Genomic DNA, 18118 nt, shown 5'->3' with positions numbered 1-18118 from the left:
ATCTTGAAGTCAGGCACTGTCCTGAGAGGGCTCTGAAAGGAATATTAAGCTGAGAATAAAGTGTGTAGGGGGTCCCCAGGCATCTCCATAGTGATGCCGCTCTACAGCTTCCCAGGGGGTGTTCTTACTTCTTCAAAAGAAACAATCCTGTGCCCTTCCCCAACACTGGGGGCCAGGTTTAGCACTAGCTAAATCCAAAGCCGGCACCCATTTCCACCATTGGGGGTGGAGAACTCAAAGCTTCCACTTGCCGCTGGTCAACAAATCCGAGCAGTCCTGTATGAAGATTCCCAGTGTGGCAGTCAGTCTCAATCCTGCATGCTGCCTCCGTACGCGGTGGGCGCCATGTTAAAGTCAGGCAAGTCCTATCTGGGCACCATATTGAAGTCAGTCAAGTCCCGCCAGGGCTCTTCCAGTACAAATCTCAGTCCCCCAGGGCTGACCTCTTCACTGCAAGGGGGCCGCTCACGCTGGCAGACCAAAACTCCAGCCGGCTGTGAGGCCCCACGTGGGTGCCTGCAGTCATGCAGTCACCTCCCCTCCTCCTCTCTCCGCAAGACTGATTCCTCATACTGCTCCCCTCAGCCACTCCTGCTCATCAGTGAATGACCGCTCTCCCCCATTACCTCTTCTCAGCGTTTGGCTCTTCACCCGAGGCAGGTCTCGCCAGCCAGTGCAGGAAGCGCCCGCCTCAACGTCTTGTGCCTCATGATCCCGCACCAGTGCGGTCTCTGGAGCGATGTCTATCACACGTCTGCTCCTCGCACCCGCACCTCCAGCGTTCCTGTGATACTGTGCAAACCAAACACTGTCTCAAATTTCCGCAGATATCCAACTGATTAGATTTATATCACGAAGCAACGTTCAGCTGCAGCAGTCTCTGAGGTTAAAAAAAAAAGAAAAAGCCCCTGTAATGATGTAATGAGGCCCCTAATTTGTTCGTTTTTTAGCAGCTGTATGTAGGGCATACATGACCCGAAGGTATTGGAGTTCTTTACATGAGCATCAGTTACATTACGACACATTCATTTTGGTTTAGGAATGGAGAGATTAAGTGATTTGCCCAGAATTACAGGATGACAAGCTGACACCAAAACTCAAAGTCTGCAGCTCTGGCTGTAACCCCACATCCACTCCCCTAAGTGTAACATATAATCAAGTGATTAACTGGATAAAAAAACAACATAAAGATGGCAACTAATGTAAAAGTGCTTTGTCGCTATTTGAGAACTCAGAAAATATGTCCTCATTTTAGTTTTTTAGAGCACTAACAAACATTTCTATGGGAATAGACCCTGTTTTTTTTTAAATTTCTAAAGAAAATCCTTTAAGTATTATAGTTTTGATTAAATTGAGATGATGTCAGGCGTGCCACACATTTGTAATAAACATACAATGTTAGCAATCTAGGTGTCCATTAGAATACTAATGGGACGCCGGGGTCAGGGGCACCGGCTTGGATAATGGAGGGCAGGGAGAGGGATGCAGATGCACAAGTAAACCGTGCTGGGCATGCGGGAGGGGCAGTGGCAGCAAAACGAACTATGGAAGGTAAGGGCAACAAACCAACCAGGCAGGACAGGCAAAAGAGGCAATTTAATAGACCACTGAGGACAGAATGAAGAGGCTTCCCTACTTAAGCATTGCCTCCTTGTTCCCAATCTAAATCTGTAGGATCAGAACTTCTTTTAGCCTTGTGAGCTAACTCCTCCTTGGTCCATTCAAGATTGTTATCCTTATTGTTAGATTTAACAACTAATCCCCTACTTCTATCCTCTACTTGATCTATAATTTTCTTTTCTATGTCTGTTAATATGCATGTTAGATTACGTTTATGTGCGTAAGCAGTATCTAATGTTACTGTGGGTGCGAACTACTTTTCCATTCTCTCTATTTGCTTATAGTAATCATATTTGTTCAAATGTTTATGGACTGGTATTACTGGGAGTACCACATCCTAATTTGAGAAGCAGTACTTATAATGACCCTTTCCATAAACATGCTAAGAAGTAAAGTACAACTAATGCCATATGTCAAGGGTAGGTGATGGTATTGAGTCAACCAAAGCAGGCAATTGCATACACACATAACAGTCTCTCACTTCCATAGTATTAACAGACTCATGCAGCAGCTTAGCATAAGCATTCAGCATGTAATCACCTTTAGATAAATCTACATGTAGAAAATGACTAGTTTGCTCTATCAAGCCTTTGGCGGATCCTAGTGTACCCTCTTTTGAAGTGACAGTGGTGGGTGAAGACGTCCCCTGTACCCCCACTCCATGTACCTCACTTTGGCATACGCTCAAAATGGACTAAGTAATGACTCCTAGAATGAGTATACCTATCATACATTTGTGTCTACAGTTCCAGTTTCCAGACTCAATTTTCAAAGTAGCTCAGATTTTAGGTTGTAAGAGGATGAACACATAGTCTCTTTTTCTCCGCCTCTTATTCACATGCAACAGAGTCTTTGAGCAACTTTTCCTTGAAACCTTAGAAAGTTCTTTTCAACAGTCTCTTGTACAATATTTACACTGCTTGGAAGACTTCCCTATCCCTCTTTCTTCTTCTATAAGAAACCCCCTATTTTTATTCTTCTTCCACTTGGGCCTAGGTAATCTTCTTTTAAGCAATATATTTACAGTTCAAAAAGTTTGATTTACATCTGTTACGGCCAATCTCCTCAATGTCTCTCTGTAACAGTTCAGCTCTCAATAATGCAATCTCTTAAGGAGACTGTGGAGCTCCGAGGCTTGGTAATTCGATGTCTTCCAGAATCAGAATCGATAAGCCACTCAGCTTTGGTGGGAAAGGCATTGTGAATGACAGAAGTTCATTAGCCTAGATTCCAGGAACTCTCAGCAAGATCTCGACAATCAGTTTTGAAATCTCGGACCTCACTCTCCCTGGCATTTGTAACCATATAAGTCCACTTGGGAGAGGAATATCTCCGACACGGCACTCAAGCTCTCCCAGACCTCCTAGCACTTCCTAAGGCTTGCTCAGGTTCACTCAGATCAGACTCTGAAGATGCACTTAGCGATGCAAGTTCTCTTTCAGATGCAAGTCTCAGGTTTCTCCTCATCTGTCTCACAGGCCACATCTCACCCACAGCATCTTTTTTCTTTTTTTAATCTTTATTATTAACATGCTCAGTATTCAGCAATTCACTTATGTTACATTGCAGAATAGTACTAGTTACATGTCTTCTTTTTTTTAAAAATGTTAATAAAAACAAAACATTTAGACATACATCATCAGTTTCAGCCCACTCCCCACCTATCCCTATAACATGTGTTGGTCGTCACCTACCTCGGTATGCACACCAGGGCTCCCATATTTTTCCCCATTTCTTCAGGCCCCCCTGCGCTGATAGACCGTATTTTCTGCTTGCTGACACCAGTAGAGGTCTGCGATCCACTTTGATCCACCCTGGTGGAGCCGCCGCTCCCCAGTGTTTAGCAATATTCCGTTTAGCAACCACTGCCGTTAATTTTAACCATTTTTCTGTGTAGCTGGGCCATGACTGTTCATTTGATATAAGCAGCCGTAGACACTTGTGGACTCTTTTGCCCTGCTCTCCCTGGAGCCCTGCTTGCCGCCTGAAGGAGCCTACTGCTCAGCGCTTCCCCGAGGCTGAGAAAGTCCAAGGACATCGCGAGTACTGTTGGTCAGCGAGGTCGGGGCCGGGACTGCGAGGCCCAGCATTCCGAGCGGCTAGGCACGCGCCGCAGCTGGAGCCTCTTCCCCACCCCGCCTCTCAGCAGTTCCAGAAACCGGCTCGCGGCCCCCGCTTCGCGGTAGCCGCTCGCAAGCCGTAGACACTTGTGGACTCTTTTGCCCCGCTCTCCCTGGAGCCCTGCTTGCCGCCTGAAGGAGCCTACTGCTCAGCGCTTCCCCAAGGCTGAGAAAGTCCAAGGACATCACGAGTACTGTTGGTCAGCGAGGTCGGGCCGGGACTGCAAGGCCCAGCATTCCAAGCGGCTAGGCACGCGCCGCAGCTGGAGCCTCTTCCCCGCCCCGCCTCTCAGCAGTTCCAGAAAACGGCTTGCGGCCCCCGCTTCGCGGGAGCCGCTCGCAAGCCGTAGACACTTGTGGACTCTTTTGCCCTGCTCTCCCTGGAGCCCTGCTTGCCGCCTGAAGGAGCCTTCTGCTCAGCGCTTCCCCGAGGCTGAGAAAGTCCAAGGACATCGCGAGTACTGTTGGTCAGCGAGGTCGGTCCCGGGACTGCGAGGCCCAGCATTCCGAGCGGCTAGGCACGCGCCGCAGCTGGAGCCTCTTCCCCGCCCCGCCTCTCAGCAGTTCCAGAAAACGGCTCAAGCCGTAGACACTTGTAGACTCTTTTGCCCTGCTCTCCCTGGAGCCCTGCTTGCCGCCTGAAGGAGCCTTCTGCTCAGCGCTTCCCCGAGGCTGAGAAAGTCCAAGACATCACGAGTACTGTTGGTCAGCGAGGTCGGGGCCGGGACTGCGAGGCCCAGCATTCCGAGCGGCTAGGCACGCGCCGCAGCTGGAGCCTCTTCCCCGCCCCGCCTCTTCCTCTCCCTACTTGATTCCTTCCATCCCCGCGAACACGCGTGGGACGAAGACCGGGGCAAAGCCCGGGCAAAGGGCGGGCCGTTAGAGACCGTGTAAGGCCGGGCTGGGCCACCCCCCTAACTTCTGTCCCTAAGTTTGGTTTAAGCCTAGATGCACATTTTTATATCCTAATTATTACTAAATTTTACATTTTGTAGCCTGTTACTTGGGTGTTTTTATTAGAGATTATTGTCATCCACTGTCATTTGTTAATTATGTGCACAAGAGCATCCAGAAGTAAAATGGCAGTGGGGGGGCTACCACAAACTGGCACCCTGGATAATTTTATTATAAGGGCCAATTCTTTCATCGAGCAAGAAATCTCATCAATGGAACGTAGAGTATCCCAGGATCTTGCCTTTGCAAAAAGATCTTCTATGGGCCACCTTGCTACAGCCAAAAGCCCCGATCAATCTAAGGGTGTGGCCCCTCTAGGAACTTCTGTAATAACGAATGCAGATGTACATGCCCATAGGCAGAGTTTGCCGGGAATGGTAGATTTATCAGTGTCTCACTTCTCATTAGATTCGCAATCAAGTGTTGACCTGGAAATAACCCCGGACCTAGCCGCCATCACCACACCTGCTGCCCTGAGTGCTAGTCAGCTAAAGCGGAAAAGGGAGGGAGCGATCCCCAAAAAACCAAAACCAAAGATAAAAGAAGTAAGAGAGGTGGGCAAACGACTGAGAAAGGTTCCTGGGGTTTCTATTCCAAACCAGATTACAGCCCTTCCTCCCACTAGGAACGTCCCCACAAATGAGGCAACATGTACTGTGAATGCAGAGGCCCCAGATAGTCTAGATAGGATCAGTGTTAGGGAGGATGAGGTTAACATCTCCCTCCTACCCAGGATTGCCGAACTCTTTAAACTCTACCTCACCCCTATAGAGTCAAGATTAGCCCACATTGAAAAACAAATAGCTGATCTGTGTGCTGTGCCAAAAAAAAACAACCCGCAGTGATCTCACAAAACGGGGGGACTAAACCTAACTGTAGCTAAACCCAATGTTCCTGCCACTAAAAAATTACCAGCAGTAGTGACTAACCCAAAATCTAAGGTCACTTCGGCTCCTGCGAAGACATTAGATCTGAAGACTAAAACCTGTGTCATCCCCCCCCCGAGAGGGGAACATTCCAACTAGGTAACACATGGCGCAGCCAAATAAGAACAACAATGATGGAGGATCACATAGGAGACGAGTGGTAAACTTGCCCCCTGAGGCAAACCCCTATGTGGTCGTCATGACAGGGGTCCCTGAAGTAGGGGAGGCCGAAGGGGAAGCCAATTGGTCTTTAAAAAACAAAGTACAACATTGGCTTAATATTAATCGGCCTTTACCCCCTAACCAAACAAGTAAGATTCTGACGGTACGTAGGGTACCATGGGTTGGTCATGAGAGAAAATCAGTCCAGGGTGATTGTATGCTGGTCAATTTTGTGGATCCTCACACAGCTGACTATGTATGTACCTGGAACGTACAGGACAGATATGAGGGGATCGCAACCAGACGCCTCTCCTTTTTTTATCCCCCTAGAGGTGGACCAATATGTGGCTGGAACAACGATAGTGATTGGCACACAGTAGGGCGTCGAGCAAGGATTGGAGACTTGGGGACTTGGAGGGCACCGGCCTCCAGAGATCTTGTACATAGGGACAATTGGGGAGGCTTTCCAATTACTAATAGATATAGTGGCTTAGAGATGGTTGACTGACAGCTAAAATCCATCAGCCGACCAGATGAGGAGAGGGTGGATCCTGTAGTCTTAAGGGAGGAACTAAAGGGGCACTGTGAGCGGCCACCAATTGATGGACCGCCTACTACCCCTCGGCTAAGTAAGATATTATCCCCACAAACTAAAGAGAGGACTCCCCATATCCATGAACGGTTCTGTCAGCAGGCCAAACGGCTCCCTGTGCCCCCAGCAGAAAACAGGCAAAACAATTCTCCTAATGTAGACCTGCGGGACAAGGGTTATATTTCCATCGTCTCTTGGAATCTGGCGGGCCTGGCTAATAAACTAGACTCCCCTGGTTGGGGGGCTTTCATTGACCTACAGGATGTATGCCTCTTCCAGGAGACATGGGCTAGAGAAGACTATCGACGGGCAGGGTTCGATACATTCTCAATTTGGGTGAACTGGAAGGGACGCCCTTCTGGCGGACTACTTATTTGGGTGGCCTCCCATCTGGGTCGCAAAGCGAGGGTTCTCGCAACTAATTCCCCCGACGTCCAATACGTACTGCTGGAATGGCCTAACGCTGTAAAACTGGCTTTGATTAATGTTTATTCAAGACCCGTGGGTATAGCAAAGGTTTCTAGCACCATAGAAGAATTGGCAACGTTTCTGGGTACCATCCCCCAAGGCACCCCGTACATAGTGGGGGGAGATTTTAACTGCCAATTCGAACTTTAGAGGGTGCGTCTAGTGAGGAGGATGACCAATGGGGAATCCCTAAACTGGCGGGCCCACCAGTGAAGTCTTGGTCACCATTGGCAACACAAATTATGTGCCTAACCCTAGCTAATTCCTTAAGGGCATGTAACGGCCGGCTAAGTGGAGATATCCCTCCCAAAGCAACTTTTAATAAACTGGGGCATAGCTCTCGCCTGGATTACATGCTTGTGGAACTGTCGGAATGGTCTAGACTTATCGACTTTAAGGTAAGTCCGCGAGATGACAGTGACCACAATGCACTGATCCTAAAGATCTCGGTCCCTGGTGTTAATTTGTCTATGCAGGGGGGTGATGATCTTTCAGATCCGAGCATGATATTAGCTAGTAACCGGCGTAGAGTTTGATGGTCCAAAATTATAGGAAACCCAAGGGACATCTAGAGGCTGTATGCAAAGACTGTTCCACTTCTGGAAAAAGTCGATAACCTCCTACACCAATTCCCGTCTGAGGAGAACTTCAGAGAATTTGGGGTAATTCATCTGGATTTGTGTGGTACACTAGCAGAAGTTCTGAACCTAGTGCGGAGGGCAAAGAACGGGAGAGGGAACGGGACGCGTGCTTCGTGGTATAACTCTGCTTGTAGGAAGGCCAAGGCCGACTTACTGGAGGCCATGAAGCAACAGGATAATATCTCAATGGTCAGAGCAAAGAGGTTGGAGTATTAACTCCTCATTTGTAATGCTAAAATCGAATGGGATAGCGACAACTGGAAGGATATGACAGACGCGCTCAAGTTTCGAGACGCCCGGAAATTCTGTCAGATTGTCAAAAATGGTTCAGCTAATCCCACTCCGGCTGTGGAGGCTAATATCGCATCTAAAGTCTGGGAGGGCCATTTTAGGTCCCTGTATGCCCAAGCTAATGTAGATCTCGTTGGGGACCATGAATATTTGGTCCCAGGTTTGACCCCTGTGAAACTTTTGGAAACTGAAAAATTTACCGTGGAAGAAGTTAGGGCAGCTATTGCTAGACTTGCTCCAGAAAAAGCCCCAGGGTTGGATAAGCTCCCCGGTGACTTATTCAAAAATGAACCCATGGTTTGGGCCCCCTACCTACAGGCTCTATTTAATGCAATTCTTGGCGGGATGTCGGTGCCTACTACTTGGCTGGGGGCGGAGATCGTTCCCATTTTTAAGAAGGGTTCGTCTCTGCTCCCAGCCAACTATAGGCCCATCAGCTTAATTGACGTCCCTCAAAAGATTTTTGCTAGATTGATCTTGGATCGCCTACAAGAATGGATGCTAGAGAATTCAGTCCTGAGCCCATATAAAGCTGGGTTCAGGAGTAAAGTATCCACTATAGATCAAGTCTTTCGTCTTGCCATTATATTCTGGAAAACGGTGCAGTTGGAGGGTGGCAGCCTCTATACTGTATTCGTTGACCTACGAGCGGCTTTTGATCTTGTACCTCGTAGGAAACTTTGGTCTGTCCTTTCTGGCCTGGGAGTCCCGCAACATCTCCTGGACATGATTGTCAGATTACATACTGATAACTATGCTCAGGTTAGATGCGGTAGGGAGGGAGCACTGTCCAATAGATTCCCCGTTGGCAGGGGGGTAAGACAGGGTTGTGTGCTTGCACCGACCCTGTTTTGCCTCTACGTCAACGGGGTAATTGCCCATCTGACCGGGGTTGAAAATTGCGATGCCCCTAAAATTGGAGGCAGCAGGGTACCGGTGATTATGTTCGCCGATGACACCCTGCTGCTTTCCAAGTCGCCGATGGGGATTCAGCGAGTTCTTAATGGTTTCGAGGCATTTTGTAAAAACCATGGCCTTGAGATTAATGCATTGAAGACAAAATACATGGTCTTCAATCCCCCAGCTAGGACTCGCCCTAATCCGTATATTGGTGCAAGCAGGCTAGAGAGGGTACGTACTTTTGAGTACTTGGGAATTACCCTAAACGAAAAAATGTTGTGAGATCACCAACGGGAGAAATCTCAATTAAAATTGGCTCAGATAGCAGGTGGAATTATCAAGCTTGCCACTAGAAATAAATCTTCTTTTAAGCCGGTGGGTCCCCCACTAGAGATCTACAGAGGACAGACATGGGGGGCGGCTATGTACGGAAGTGAACTCTGGGGCCACACGTGTAATCACGATCTAGTAGCTACAGAGAATAAATTTATTAGACAACTTTTATCACTTCCTCCTAGCACTCCCCTGATTGCCAATGAGACTCGACCTGGGCTTGAGACCCTTTGATGAAGATATGGGACTACGGCCTTTATTATTCTGGCGTAGGATATGGTCTGTACCAGAGCTAGCCAATTACAGGCTAGAACTGCAGGAAATCCTTACCTTACCAAATGTTGGGAAAATATCCTGGTTTAGTTATATAAAGAAAGAAATAGGGAAACTAGGGTTACCCAACTTATGGTCTGACCCACTTTCAGCATGCCCTAGGCTCACACGGAGGCAGCTTTTCACCCAGTATCAAGATAGCAAACTTGCCACATACATTCACGGGAGAGACTTAGGCACCTTAACGGTATCCTTTTTTATAACTAAGGACAGCTATAGGTTTGAAACTATATTAGATGTCATATTTCCAACAATCATTAGGAAGCTGTATCTCCAATGGAGGTATGGCAGTTTGCCGGTACGGACCTACACTATTAAATGGGCCGAATTTTTTCCGACCCATTGCCCAGGGTGTAAATCCGAAAATGAAACTGACTTTACACTTATTGTTTTTCTGCAAAGCCTATGCACAGGCAAGAAAGAAATGGATTGTCCCATTATGTAAAAACTTGGGGTTCTCCCACTGTTCACATGCATATAGGGTTTTTAAGACTGACCCTTCTGGCTATATAGTTTTTGCACTAGCTGAGTATCTGGGGTCAGTTTGGCACAAGAGAAGGTACCTTTAAGCTAGGGATATATGCTAAATGTTACCTTTAATGTAATGACATCGATAATAGTAGTATGTTTAATGGCTGGTCCTATATTTCTCACATTGTTTTAACATGTTTTATAATAATTTCAAATTTTATTTTGCTGTTTCATATGCAATGTTATTTGTATCTTTTATGGCATAACTTGCCTAAATAAAGAATATGAAACAAAACAAAACGATATAAGCAGTAGGAACCATCTGGGGTCTAATAAAACCTCTGACCCCTTCACTTCTGTAATAATGCTCTCCACGTTTTGCCAGTATGTTTGTAACACTGGGCAATACCACAACAGGTGAAAAAAAAGAGCCCACTTGCCTGCACCGCCTCGGGCACTGATCATTCTCTGCATGTTCCATATGGTGTATAGCCATGCAGGAGCAGAGTTTTTAATTGGATGAGTCGGAATCGAGCATGGATCGCTACCTATCGTGATCCCTGTAACACCTCCATAATTCCTCCTCATCTATTTGCCCTATATGTTATGTTATGTTATTAAGGTATTTATTAAGTGCACTATCACTGATTAGTTTCTTGGCGCTGAGGTCAACAGTAACATAGACGTGGATGAGAGGTGGAGACCTCCCATTGAGCTTTCAGTGTCACCAGAGGGTTATTATTGAGTTTTCGATGTATACACGATATGGCTTTATTGGTCAGTGGATCTGTCAGCAGCCTGTCTTTAAATAGAGATTACTCTGCCAGGGCAGTCCGCTGCTGTATATGGGTTTTTAGGGCATGTCCCAGCTGGAAATATCTCAGCCACTCTCCCTGACTTAGTTCGTAATCTTTTTGCAAGTCTGCAAATGTTATGTAGGCTCTACCTCTCCACACGTCCTCCAGTCTTTCTAAGACCAGAAACCTCCATTTGTGGAAGCTCTGTAGGCTGCCTAACCCCTCAAGTTGTTTGCTTTATCAAAGTGGTCATCTCCATTAGTTCCCCTTTCCACCCTACATACTTTTGGGCCGTGTTCCATGCCTTTATAAATGTGAGCGTGTGTGGTGACAGGTCTTTGGCTTTCCCAGAAGCATCTTTCTTTCTTAACTGCATATGACCATTTGTCATAGCAGTCTCTTCTGCTGAGTCAGACACTATTCCACTCGTAACATTAACGCCTCTCTCAGAGTCTATACCGAGGTCTTGTGTAGTGTGACTCCCTCAGATGGATCTGGTGTGTATCCAGCCTCTTCAGCAACCTCCACAGCATGGCTTGTCCTCTCCAGTGACCCCTCAGTCACTGCTGAAAATACTTCTGCGACAGGAGCTGTTTCAGCAGAGGGACCAGTGACTCATTGGGTATGGGAGGCATGAACCCAATTTGGAATTCCGCTACACTTCCCAGCAGTGCTTGTCACCAGTATTACTTGATAATGCCCATGCCACTGAGAGTCAAGACAATTCTTCCTCATGTGCTTTCTGATGAGCACCCAATCACCTGGGCTCAGGTCATGGCAGAGGTCTTTTGAAGTCTGTGTAGTCTCTAGTTCGACCTGATAAGAGACAGAACAAACCACATCAGCCAATCCTTTACAGTAGTCAAGAATCAAGTCATCTGTGATATTTATTAATGCTGTGGCATTGCTCCTCCCATCAGTATCCCATGTGGCGCCAACCCAGTTCTCCTTTCAGGAATACTACACAAACTCATTAGTACCAAAGGCAACGCATCAGTCCACTTCAGAGATGTCAAAGCACACTGCCAGTCTCACCTTTAAGGTCCCGTTGATCTATTCCACCTTGCCTAATGCCTCCAGCCTGCAACTACAATGCAGTCTTTGATGCACACTCAAGGCGGCACACAACAACCTTATGACTTATGACGTCATGAAAGTGTGTTCCTCTATCTGATTCCACTGTATTTGGAAATCCAAATCTAGGAATGAGTTTCCTCAACAGTAAATTCACTACTGTCAGACTATCACGCCTTCTAGTTGGGTAAGCTTCAATACATCGAGAAAAGATGCACACAACCACCGGAATGTATCTCAACCCATTACACACAGGCATCTCAACAAAATCCATTTCGATCCGGTTGTAGGGACCTCCCAACCTACCATTGTGCCACAAGGCAACAACTGTCTTTTTCCCAGCATTCATTTGTTGGCACTTGACACACAGAAGATACACTGCTTCTGCAATCACACAAAATCTCGGATTGAACCAAGTCTGCCTGAATAATCTCACCATTGCATCCCTTCCTATATGACCTGATCCATAAATTGGCCTCGGCAAGTTGCCATTGGGTGCAACAGACAATCTGGTAATACTGCCCTGCCATCAACTGACACTGATATGTAATTTTTCCCTTTCTCACAACCTGCACTGATCCAACACGCTTGTTCCTTGTCTGTAGCTTCCATCTGTAAACATGTAACTTCATCCCATGTGTCTGCAACAGCTAGCATCATGCTGACTTCTGTCTTCTCTGTACTGTCGCACATATATTTTCCATTGAAAACACATGAATACATAGCACAGAAAGGAGCAACTTTGTCTGCTTACCTATTCCCTGTAGTAACAAAGTCATCTCCCCTTCCGTGGCCTGCGCATTTAACAACAACCACTTATCTTGGTAATTGCAAAGCTTCCAGCAATTGTCTCACATACTCCCCATTCTTAATTGAAGAACATGATGACGTTGGGAACCCTCTCTGTGACCATAGCTGGCCAAAGTCATGAACCACACCAAAACCGTACTGGCTATCTGTATAGATAATGACTCGGATCTGTTCAGAAACTCAACATGAACAGGTCAAAGCAATGATTTCAGCCCCTTTTGCAAGGTGTACTCCCTGTAAACAAGCAGCTTCCACCACTCCAGAGATGGTACAGACAGCAAACGCTGCTCTCAAATTACCTTCATTGTCTCTTAAGCATGAACCATCAACAAAAAGCACTTGATCTGCATCAGGCATTGGCTCATCGACAATGTCAGGTCTCGACGTCGTGGAAAGCTCAATGACATCCAAACAGTCATGGTCTTAACATTCGTCCCCATCAGCATTTAAAACAAGTAGCAAGGTAGCAGGATTTAACACAGAACAACGTTTCAGTGTAATGTTCTTTGCAGCGCGCAGCACCTGTTTGTACCTTGTCAACCTGTTATTTGTCAAATGCTGTGTTCTGGTTATCATGATCAGAAGCTCAACTGAATGCGGTACATCTACCATAAGTGGATGACCCATCACAGTGCTCTCACATCGTTCAATACTGACACCTGATTTTGGACATCCAGGCAACGCTGAAGTATGTAGTTGAGAAATAGGCTACTGGCCTATGGGCAACCGAGTGTGTATGGGTGAGTCAGAAAGAGCACAATCCTATCACTCATCACAGAACAATGAGAATGCTTTGTTGTAGTCAGGCATTCCTATAGCTGGAGTGCGACACAGGCACTCTCTCAACTCCAGGAAAGCAATCAGACAGTCATTATCCCAAGGCACCGGATAAAACATATCCTAGTGGGTCAGCATATGTAAAGGCTTTGCCATCAAATAGAAATTTGGAATCCATTGTCGGCAGCAGTCAACCGTTCCCAAAAATATCCTGACTGCTTTCTGAGTACTAGGCAGATTAATTTTCATGATCGCCTCCATGCGTTCTGGTTACACTTTCCTCTTACCTTTTTCAATTCGATGACCCAAATATTATTACTCATTTAGACAGTACTGAAGCTTACTCAGAGACATCTTATGGCCAGTGTCAGCCATATGGTTCAGTAATGCGATAGTATTGTCCTGGCAAGACTCCTGTGTTTCCTACGCAATGTATAGGTCATCTATGTACCAGACTAACACTGAGTTTCGGGACAGACTCAGGATTTCAAGGTTCTTTTTCAAGATCTGATTAAATATGGACTTTCGGTATATCCTTGAGGGATGCAACAACATGTTAAGACACGATTCTCCAGGCGGAAAACAAATAAAAATTGGCTCTCCTCGTGCAATGGGATAGAGAAAAATGCTTGGCGGAGGTCAATCACTGTGAACCACTCAGCTGCAAATGGAATCTGGAATGGTATCAAAGAAGGATTTAGTACCACAGGACAACATAGAATCACTATTTTATTGACCTTTCTAAGTTCCTGAACAATGCCATGATAGGTGAATTGCACAGACTTCCCATGATCTCCTTCAGGATGCCCCGCGTTTTCATGGTCTTAATTACAGGTGTAATTCCTGGCACAGTTTCTGGTGTCAAATTGTACTGTGGTGTTCTTGGAAATTCTGCATTAGGCTTGCCCTGTATGCATGCGAACTAGCTAGACTCCTTGAATCAGTCAGTCAGTCAGTCAAAAAGTACTCTATTCAGTTAATTAAAACCATAAAAGCATTCTATACACAGAATTTTAAATTCATATACCATTTATTAGCAGCAAAAATGTTACACTAATTATAAACATAGAATAATTAAAGACAAGTAGTTTAAAATACGACATTAAAAAACCTCGATTTGTTACAATTAATTAATGTAAAGTAGAACATAGAAATCACTCTCACTTTTTTCCTCCTTATTCTAACTGCTGCAGTAAGGAAACTCGCTATACTAAAAATCTCCCAAACATTGGACAGCAACTGTAAATACATAAGTGCTGGTTTTGCTTGTAAAAATCCTATGTCCTTTAGAATTGGGAGGATAAAACGTTTCCGAATGTGCAAAAAATGGTCACAAAATAAAACAAAGTGCAATGTGTTCTGGGTGGGAAGTTGTTATGTGAACATACTCCCAAATCCTCCACCCTTCTCCATCCCAGCAGATCGGCAAGGAGAAAATGTAGCTGGTTCAGCCTGAATCTTACCAGAAGAAAGCAGTGGTTAGAGTTGGTTACCACATTCAAATAAGGTTCAATTGCACAAAACATTTTTAGCAATTGGTGAGCACGTACCATTGGTTTTGCCAACTCCCTTTCTTCTCTTTCCATAAAAGCCATATATATAAGTAAGGTTTCTTCACCCACTGCATATCACCCTTTACCAATTTGTCTGGGGAATTAAATAATTCTGGCCCTCCTAGTCTCACTGCCAGCCTTTTGACATGACACAGCCAAGGGATACTACCAGCTCGATCTAGAGCCAAACAATCTCTCATGACTTCGCGATTCAATTCTAGTTCGGGGTTTAACGAGGTTGAAATCCATTTTAAGAGAGGTACTATAACAATTAAATCCTCCACAAAGCCTGTCTCAGTCTCTTGGTGAATTATATATGCTGGCGTGGATTGTGGCACTGATAACAAGTTTCTTAAAAATGTATTCTCAACTTCTTGAATTTCCTTTGCTTCTCTAAAACCCCATATATCCATGGCATAGATTGCAATGGAGGTACATTTTGCTCTATATACTTTTAACAATGCTTGCATTGGTTTAGCCCCTAACCTGCGTGCAAAGTCTAAAACTGCAGATGTGGATTTGGCCCATACATTTCTCTTTGCATGTAATTGCGGGATCCACGTACCTCGGTCATCAAATAAAACACCTACGTAAGGGAAAGTGGTAACCCTGGTAATCACATTACCCTCACAGTAGAGAGTTTTGACCCTTTTAGACTTGGAACCAATTTTCATTGTATGTGATTTTGAAAAATTAACACTTGGGTCCAAGGATTTCATAAAAGCAGCAAAAGAGGTTAAAAGACATTGTAGGCCAACCGCAGTTCTAGCCAAAAGGGTAGCATCATTAGCGTATAGGAGTGCCGGAATCAATCGCTCCCCCACACGTGGAATATCTTTACTGGCTTCCCCTAAGACTTGATCCAGGTTACTGATATAAAGGGTAAAGAGTAGGGGGGCAAAATACACCCCTGCTTAACACCATTAGCGATGCGTATTCCCTTGGTACAGTTCCCACTTTGATCGTACCTCACTTTGGCAGTCAGATCCCTATGCAAGTCGGCGAGGAAATGAACAATATTTCTGTCCACACCTAATTTGAGGAGTATGGCCCATAATTTGGATCTATTCACTCTGTCAAAGGCCGAGGAAAGATCCATGAACGTCAAGTACAGTGTTCCCTTCTTGGCAATGGTATACTTCCCAATTAATAGGTGCAGATTAAGGCATTGATCAGTGGTGCCTCTTCCTTTCCTAAATCCATATTGCAAATCTGAAAGGGTATTGGATTCAGTTAACCAAGCCATGAGTCTACTGAGTACCACCCCTCCAAGCACCTTTACAGCAGAGTCAATGAGTGATATTGGTCTGTAGCAGCTTGGGTCCACTCTATTACACTTTTTAAAGATTGGGACAATAACTGACTCAGACCATGATCTAGGTTGACCTATTTTGCAAGCCAAATTAAAAACATGGGCCAATAATTTAGACCAAAGCATTACATTAGATTTAAAAAGATCGGATGGGACGCCATCTGGTCCAGGGGCTTTGTTACTAGTCATTTGGGTTATGGCCTCCACTACTTCTAACTCTGTGAACATCATAGTGTATGCCTCAACTTCAAATGTGGCACCTGAGGATCCTTGATTCTCCTGATCGTCATATATAGATTTAAAATGATTGTGCCAATCCTGCTCCTGTATGTTACAGTCAAGGGGCACGCCCATAGATTCTTGAAAAAAGGGTGTGTTCAAAATTTCCCTGAAATTGGCACTATTTTTAATAACATAAGTGGACAATAGATCATTCCAAGCCTCATGTTTAATCTCATCTTTGCGTTTATTTATTGCCAATTTATATATTTTCCTTAAGGCTGCTATGGCACATGTATCTTGTGGTTTATGTTTTAAGGCCACTAGCAAATTTCGATGGGCAACTGAGCAATTATGATCAAACCACCTCTCCCCTTTATTTTGAGGTTCTCTAAGAGGGCATCTGAGTGCACATTTTGGTGTATGCTGTAAGTACCTCTTTATCCCTTGAGTTGTCATCTAAGCAGAGGTTCATCTCCCTTCCAACAGTGTTCAACAGGTTCTCCTGAAATTCCCCCGGCACTACCATGCACCATTTAAGTCTACAGGCCTTTTCTTTAGGTCTTATATTGGAAAAACAAGCACATCTATTAGATTATCGGGGTTTCTTAAGACCACCTGCCAGTGTCAAACGTATAGGATTGTGGTCATCAAACTGAGACCACATGGTTATGTATCCTATCACCGAGGGGTCAAAGCAACACTAATAAAAATATAATCAATAGTAGAGTGCATACCCCTGCCTTTAAAGGTATGGATGTCATCACTATCATGTGTTATATTGGGATAAAATAGACCATGATCCGCCAAAATGCTCTCTAAAAAACCACCCTGCAATGAGTTTTCAAAATGGATCTGTAAATGATTATCAGGACCTAGGCTGTCAGAAACATGACAGTTTAATTGACAGCAATGTACATTAAAAACACCTAAAACAATAACTGAATAAGAGGTAGTTTGTTTCCCTTGGTCAATTCAAGAAAACGATTCAGACTAACCAAATGTTCATTTGCAGTGATTCTATTGAATGAATTATAAAAATTAACAATAGGCGAATTTGGTGCGTTAGTAAAAGCAATCTGTACTGCCAGACAGTTCGGTGAACCTGAGTCCAATTTACAGTGATTACCTGCAACTTTTAAGGAGATCAGTGTCAATAACCCACCCTTTGCTTTGGCTGGTTCCGAATAGGTGGTATAGCCATCCATCCAGAAGTTATTCTCAGTTTCCCAGGTTTCCTGGAACCCAATCATGTAAAACTCCCTTAAATAAATGTTCCACCTATCGTCATCTGACTTATTTTTAAGTCCTGCTATGTTCCAGCTTAGTATCTTTGAACACTGTCCCAGATTATTCTTTTCCCCTGTATTGGTTTACTGAGACAGTTCATGTTGTTATCTCCAACTCCATTATGCCCTTCAAAGGAAGAACAGGGGTCTAGTCAGTCATTACTGTCCAACTGGCTGAATGGGGCAAATCTATTTGGGGTCGCAAACTTACTCTCTTTAATTCTGTTGTCTGCTGCAGTGGTGATGTTTAGAGGACCTCAGGTTTGGTCAATAGAGTTTACACTGAGGGACTGACCAGCATTATACGCAGTTTGGACAATGGATCTAAATGGCCCTTTTCCTGCCGTGTGTCTTTGCGGCCCCTTGCTATCTCTACCTCTATCACCCATAACCGGATAAAAAAAGCCCTGGGGTAAGGCTGTTTACCCCCCCACCCAAACCCCAGTTAGAGCTCCCATGGAGGAGCCAGCCTGCCA

The sequence above is a fragment of the Lissotriton helveticus genome, chromosome 3_1, assembly GCF_964261635.1.
Source record: "Lissotriton helveticus chromosome 3_1, aLisHel1.1, whole genome shotgun sequence".
In the NCBI taxonomy this organism is placed as follows: domain Eukaryota; kingdom Metazoa; phylum Chordata; class Amphibia; order Caudata; family Salamandridae; genus Lissotriton; species Lissotriton helveticus.
This window is presented reverse-complemented; position numbering follows the sequence as displayed.